Raw genomic sequence first — 6,876 nt, forward strand, 5'->3', positions numbered from 1 at the left:
AAGAGAAACACAAACAACCATAAAAATATCCACGCACGCACCATTGTCGAATTATTACAAACATAGAAATGATTATGTGTGAGAGTAGCAATATAAATATACTACATCACACCAAATCGATAATTCCAAGTTTCACACGCAATGATTAATTAAAGATACATGCCAATTCATAAAGATAGATTGTTTCACAAAACATTATTAAGATTCATTACCAAGTACCTATTGAGTGTCGGCTTGACATCTAGATGCACCTCCATATGCACTCATAATAACCCAAGCGATCCATTGAAATCTACTCCGACTCATTGAAATTGACTTTCAAGAACTTCGCAATTCAAGTCACATAATGACCACCCGAACAGAGGAGACTGAGGGAATTAACTGATGAGATCCGATTCCTTCGCGGCATTGTAGTTGAGCTAACTCAGTAAGAGCTAAAATCAATGGCACGTGGGAACCTTTCTAAAAGAAAGAATCGATGACACGTGGGAGCATTTCTAAAAGAAAGAAAAGAATTGACTGACCTTGCTGCCAGTCATCTATTCACTCTGTGATATATCCTGTAGGAGAACCTTACCATCATGGTCTAGAGCAACCATACACTGGTAACACTTGAGGGGCTCACCCCCTGGTTCAGCATACTCGATATCACATTTCAGCCCGAGACATCCTCCGTTCGGTGGAAGACCGATTGGGCGAAGATGTGACGACCCGAAAATTTACGACTAAATTTAAACCTAATCCTTATAAGGTTTTGACACGATAAGAAAAGTCTGTAAAATTGAGACTCAAAAAGTTTGGAACTATGTTCATGCATTCAATTACCTTCAACCAGTTTCGACGATTCACGAACCATTAATTGTAAATAGTTATGTGTGTGTATATATATAAATGGTAATTGAAAATATAATTTGAAATATTATATGTTCTTGCTATTAAAATTTAATTACGAAAAAATAAAATAAAAATAGGATATTATAATAATTATTATTTAAAATATATCTCTATATATAAATAAGGTATATTAAAAATAAATAATAAATGATTGTAATACTCGTTTGATGTTTCGATTGATATTAAGCAAGTTAAATTCAAACTTATGTAATTTTAAAATAAACAGTGATACGAAAATGAGTTCTATAAATTTTAAGCTTATTAAAAATGTATTTAGGAACTATTTGATAAGTTTTAACACTTTTTATATTTTACCCATAAATGAGAGGGACAGTTGATGTAATTTTTATTTTATAAATTAATGATCGAATTTTATACCATAATGACCAAAATAAATAAATATAGTTAATTTAAAAATATGAGATTTTTCTGAATACTTTTATCCGTCACTAATTAACAACGAACCGCAATATGATATTCTTAAATTAAAATATGACAGGCGGCTATAATGATTGAAATTAAATTAGTACTGTGTTTTTAGTTTTCCATACCTTTCATACACTTGACATAAAATATATACATGTAACACATCCTTGATACATGATTTCCCCACACGTTTTCCTTTTTGACCTTAATCCTTACTAGTAGATTTTTATGTGTATATATATATATATATATATATATATATATATATATATATATATATATATATATATATATATGTGTGTGTGTGTGTGTGTGTGTGTGTGTGTGTTATGTATGTATATGAATATAAAAAAAACCATCATTTTGTTTTGTTTTGTTCTTCTCCTCCTTCTTGCAACAATTATCGCCACCACACCATCCGTCTCCACCCTTCACTGCCGCCACCATCACCTTGACCACCCTAACCGGCGGCCACCATCACCCTACCACCACCCCCTACAACTATGAATAACCATATTCACAATCACCTTTTCTCTCTCACTCTCCCTCTCTCATTTAATCTCAATCTACAAACACACTCCTACATTTTGTTTATGTTCTGTCCAAGACTGCACAACCACCATCACAGGCTCGCTACTATCGCCATACCATTCTGCTGTTGTTGGACATCCTAAACCACCATCTTTTTCTTTCACTTCCCTTCTTCAAAAACCCTCACAAATCATCACCTTGTACGATTACTGCTTTATTATTTGTTTCCTACTACAGCTAGACTATTTGTCTCGTGGTCTGTCATAAACCATCATCACAAATCACCCAACAACTCTTTTATTCGATACCTAAATTATTGCAGCTATAGTAATTGTTTCTATTCGACTGCCATGGTTCGATTCAAACAGCCCACACAAGAATGCCCGTGTACTATTTTCTTCTTGATCTCAACCTGCTACGTATTTATTTCATTTTTTTACGAAACACATCAACCACCATACTTTGTCACTGCTACACGCTTTCTGTCATTGGGAAGACGATGTTATTAGGAAATGATGTGAATAAAATGATGATTAAGAAGCTAATGATGGTTATGATTATGAAAAGAAGGATGATGTTAAATATGATGATGATTTGATTATATTTAGAATGGTGACGATGCTCTATATGATGAGGATCATGATCACGAAAGTGATGATGATCATGGGTTTGATGATGATGATGATTAGGATAATGATTAGGGTTAGATTATGATAAGGTAATGATGGTTATACAGTGGAAATGATAATGACGAGATGATTGTTAGAAGATGATAGTTAAATGATGATGATGAAGATTGGATTAGGAAAATAAAAATAGATAGAAAATGGTTAGAATTTAACGAATGGATTATTTCAGAAATCAACAAGCAGAGGGATGGTTATGGACGTTTGTGTTGAACGAGTGGTCTTGAGTTCGAATCTAGGCTCGTGCAGTTTATATTAAATTTTTTTTTCAACAAGTAGCTGCACAAGTTAAGCTCAAGATTAACAAGAGTTGAAGCCCAAATTTAACTCTTTCACTTATTAAGCCCATTAAGATTAAATGGTAAAGATTATTTTTATTATTATTATTATTATTATTATTATTATTATTATTATTATTATTATTATTATTATTATTATTATTATTATTATTATTATTATTATTATTATTATTATTATTATTATTATTATTATTATTATTATTATTATTATTATTATTATCATCATCATCATCATCATCATCATCATTATTATTATTATTATTATTATTATTATTATTATTATTATTATTATTATTATTATTATTATTATTATTATTATTATTATTATTATTATTATTATATTATTATTATTATTATTAATAAAATTATCATTTTTAGTACTAAAAGTATCATTTTTATTAAGAACTATAATTTTTTTATTAAAAGTATCATCCTTATAATTATTATTATTATTATTATTTCTCTATAACAAATATATATTTTGTATATAAAAATATACTATAATTACATTAATATTACATTTAAATTATATATTTAACATAATTAATTAGGTTATTAATGAAACACATGATTAAAATCACTAATAATATATAATTTTGTTCGATTACAATTATATGTATTAATATATATAATTAAATGATATAGGTTCGTGAATCCGAGGCCAACCCTGCATTGTTCAGTTCCGTGGTATGCATATTTTTACTACAAAATATCATATTGTGAGTTTCATTTGCTCCCTTTTTAAATGCTTTTGCAATATATATTTTTGGGACTGAGAATACAGGCGCTGCTTTTATAAATATTTTACGAAATAGACACAAGTAATCGAAAACTACATTATACGGTTGGATTATTAAACCGAATATCGCCCCTTCAAGTCTGGTAACCTAAGAATTAGGGAAATGGCCCCTAATTGACGCGAATCCTAAAGGTAGATCTATCGGGCCCAACGAGCCCCATCCAGGGTATGAATGCTTTAGTACTTCGAGGTATTATTTAGTATATTAGCTGCGCGCTGTATACTGGGGGATATTCTATATGCATCTTGTTAAGGTGGGTTACCAGATGTTCAATCCATATGAATGATTTTTATCTCTATGCAGTTTGCGAAATGCCTGATATGAGATGTGTATTTATGAGAAATGAAAATCTTGTGGTCTATTAAAATGATGAAAATAAATGATTATGATAAACTAATGAACTCACCAACCTTTTGGTTGACACTTGAAAGCATGTTTATTCTCAGGTATGAAAGAAATCTTCCACTGTGCATTAGATCATTTTAAGGATATTACTTAGAGTCAATCATGACATATTTTAAAAGATGTTGCATTCGAGTCATTGAATTCAACAGGATTATTATTGAGTCAATTATAGTTGGATATATTATGAAAATGGTATGCATGCCGTCAACTTTCAATGTAAAGAAATATTGTCTTTTAAAAACGAATGCAATGTTTGTAAAATGTATCATATAGAGGTCAAATACCTCGCGATGTAACCAAATGTAATGTATTCGTCTCGATGGATTAGGACGGGTCATTTCAGGTGGTATCAGAGCGGTGGTCTTAGCGAACCAGGTCTTGCATTAGTGTGTCTAATTAATAGTTGTTTAGATGCATTAGTGAGTCTGGACTTCGACCGTGTCTGCATGTCAAAAGTTTTGCTTATCATTTCGTGTCGAAAATTACCTACTTATCATCCTTAGGAAATTACCTGCTTATCATTCTTAGTCTAGACACATCTTACTGCATTGATTGCATGAATAGTGTATAGACAAATTCATATCTTAGCGTATCTGCTAATCCATATCTTAGCGTATCTGTTACTGTAGACTTTATATGACACGTCTCCCTAATTCCCTCCGTAAGTTACGGGATTTTCTGTACTATGTATATGTATTCTATGTAATTAGAATATCATCCGATATTCGAAAATCATTTCATATCGAAAACCCTTTATCTAACCGTACAAGATGGAACTCGCAACTAGTTCAAGCTTCTCGGCTTCCGACAGCTATTCCGATATGGATTCTCACTCGAGCTCCGAAAGCAGTGTGACCGGAATGGATCAACCAATTAGCCATCATCTATTCTGGATGAATTGGAGATGGGTTCGTAGTATACTTAGTCATTGGAGACAAGAAGAAGGTGATCCCTTCCATCCACCACATTGCCCTCTTGGCGAAGAACCTGAAGCACTTACCGGCGAACCTATCCGAAACACCAGTTTCTCTCTCATTTCCAGGGTATCTCAACACGATTATATTCTATCCACAATTCTAAACCTTATTCATCCACTCGTTCCGAACGACAATCATCCCGGAATAATAGAAGAAGTCAACGAGCTTCGCGCTTGAGTAATCAATTTCGAAAATGTGGTGCAAAACCTACCAGTTTCAACAACAGCACCGGCAACACCAGTACCACCAACAACCCAAGTTTTCACATCACACGCCTCAACATCTCATTTTGTACCTCGAGCATAATCATCGTTCTACGAATCGTTCTACGAATCGTTCTACGAATCGTTCTACGAATCGTTCTACGAATCATTCTACATCGTTTATCTTCGTTCTACATGACGATTATATAATTTCTAATGTTTTAGAGATTATGTACTCTAGTTGTAACCGTAAATCAAATGAGTTTAATATCATATTAACTCATTAAATCCATGATTACATCTAAAGAAAATATATAAGTATATATATTTTTATAACGATTGTAATAAAAAAAATTCTTTTGTACAAACTGTTAATGGTGAAAATATTTTAACGGGTAGGTAATACCCGAGAAATATTTAGATTTCACATTAATAAGTTACACTGTACATCCTTCGAATCTAATTCAACAGTCATTTACTATTCTACCTACATCCACAGATATACGAATTCGTTCATCGCAGAATAACCATTTTCATTCAATTTCATATATTGGATTTTTACCTATCAGAATCCAACAAGTGACATAATGAAGAAAACATTGGACAAAATAAAATTTGTTAGAAACAAACAAATTAACTATGAGAAAAAATTTATTAAGAATCCACGCTAACTGTTCCTAACTAACTGTTCCTAGCTAACTGATTACATTTTATTTATCGCAATTTATTTATCGCAATTTTATTTATCGTCATTTAATTTCTGTTATTTAATTTACGCACTTTAAATATCGGGACACGTATACAAGGTTTTGACATATCATATCGACGCATCTATATATATTATTTGGAATAACCATAGACACTCTATATGCAGTAATGATAGAGTTAGCTATACAGGGTTGAGGTTGATTCTTAAATAATATATATACTTTGAGTTGTGATCGAGTCTGAGACATGTACACGGTTACTGTAACGACCCGCACTTTTTCGATCATACTATACTTATAAGATTAATATTTACATAAATTAAACCTTGCCAACATGATAAGCAATCCAAATTGTCGAGATTTATATTTTCGAAAAGAGTTTTACACAACGTTTGACCGTCTAGTTTGACCGATGATATCACGAACTATACAATATATGATAATTATACGTTTGTGTATATATATGTATATATACATATTTAACATGATTAATAAATGTTTTAATATCTCATTTTGTATTAATAACAACAAGTTATAAGTATATTTTGAAACTACTAACTTAAGTTTTCAAAATGATAACAATACGTAACGTTAATTGACATAAATACTTAAGACTTATAATGTTTATACATATATTGTATAAGTAATGTATTTAATCACTTTTAAAGACTTAAATACATAAAATCATATAAGTGTATTCACAAAAGATAGCTATATTTGAATCCTCATTCCATTTTTCACAAAATTTCTATACGTATATCTAGAGTATAAGTACTCGTATCATACCTAGCTTCTATACGTATTTACTAATAGTAAATACACATCAAATCACCACCTAACCCACCCTTGTTACTGCCCTTAGAGCAAGGTAATTGGAATTTGGATGCATGCATGAATTATTATACAAAAATACAAGAGAAAACCTTGTCTTGTCTCCTCATGGCCACG

Source organism: Rutidosis leptorrhynchoides, chromosome 3, assembly GCF_046630445.1.
Source record: "Rutidosis leptorrhynchoides isolate AG116_Rl617_1_P2 chromosome 3, CSIRO_AGI_Rlap_v1, whole genome shotgun sequence".
Classification (NCBI taxonomy): domain Eukaryota; kingdom Viridiplantae; phylum Streptophyta; class Magnoliopsida; order Asterales; family Asteraceae; genus Rutidosis; species Rutidosis leptorrhynchoides.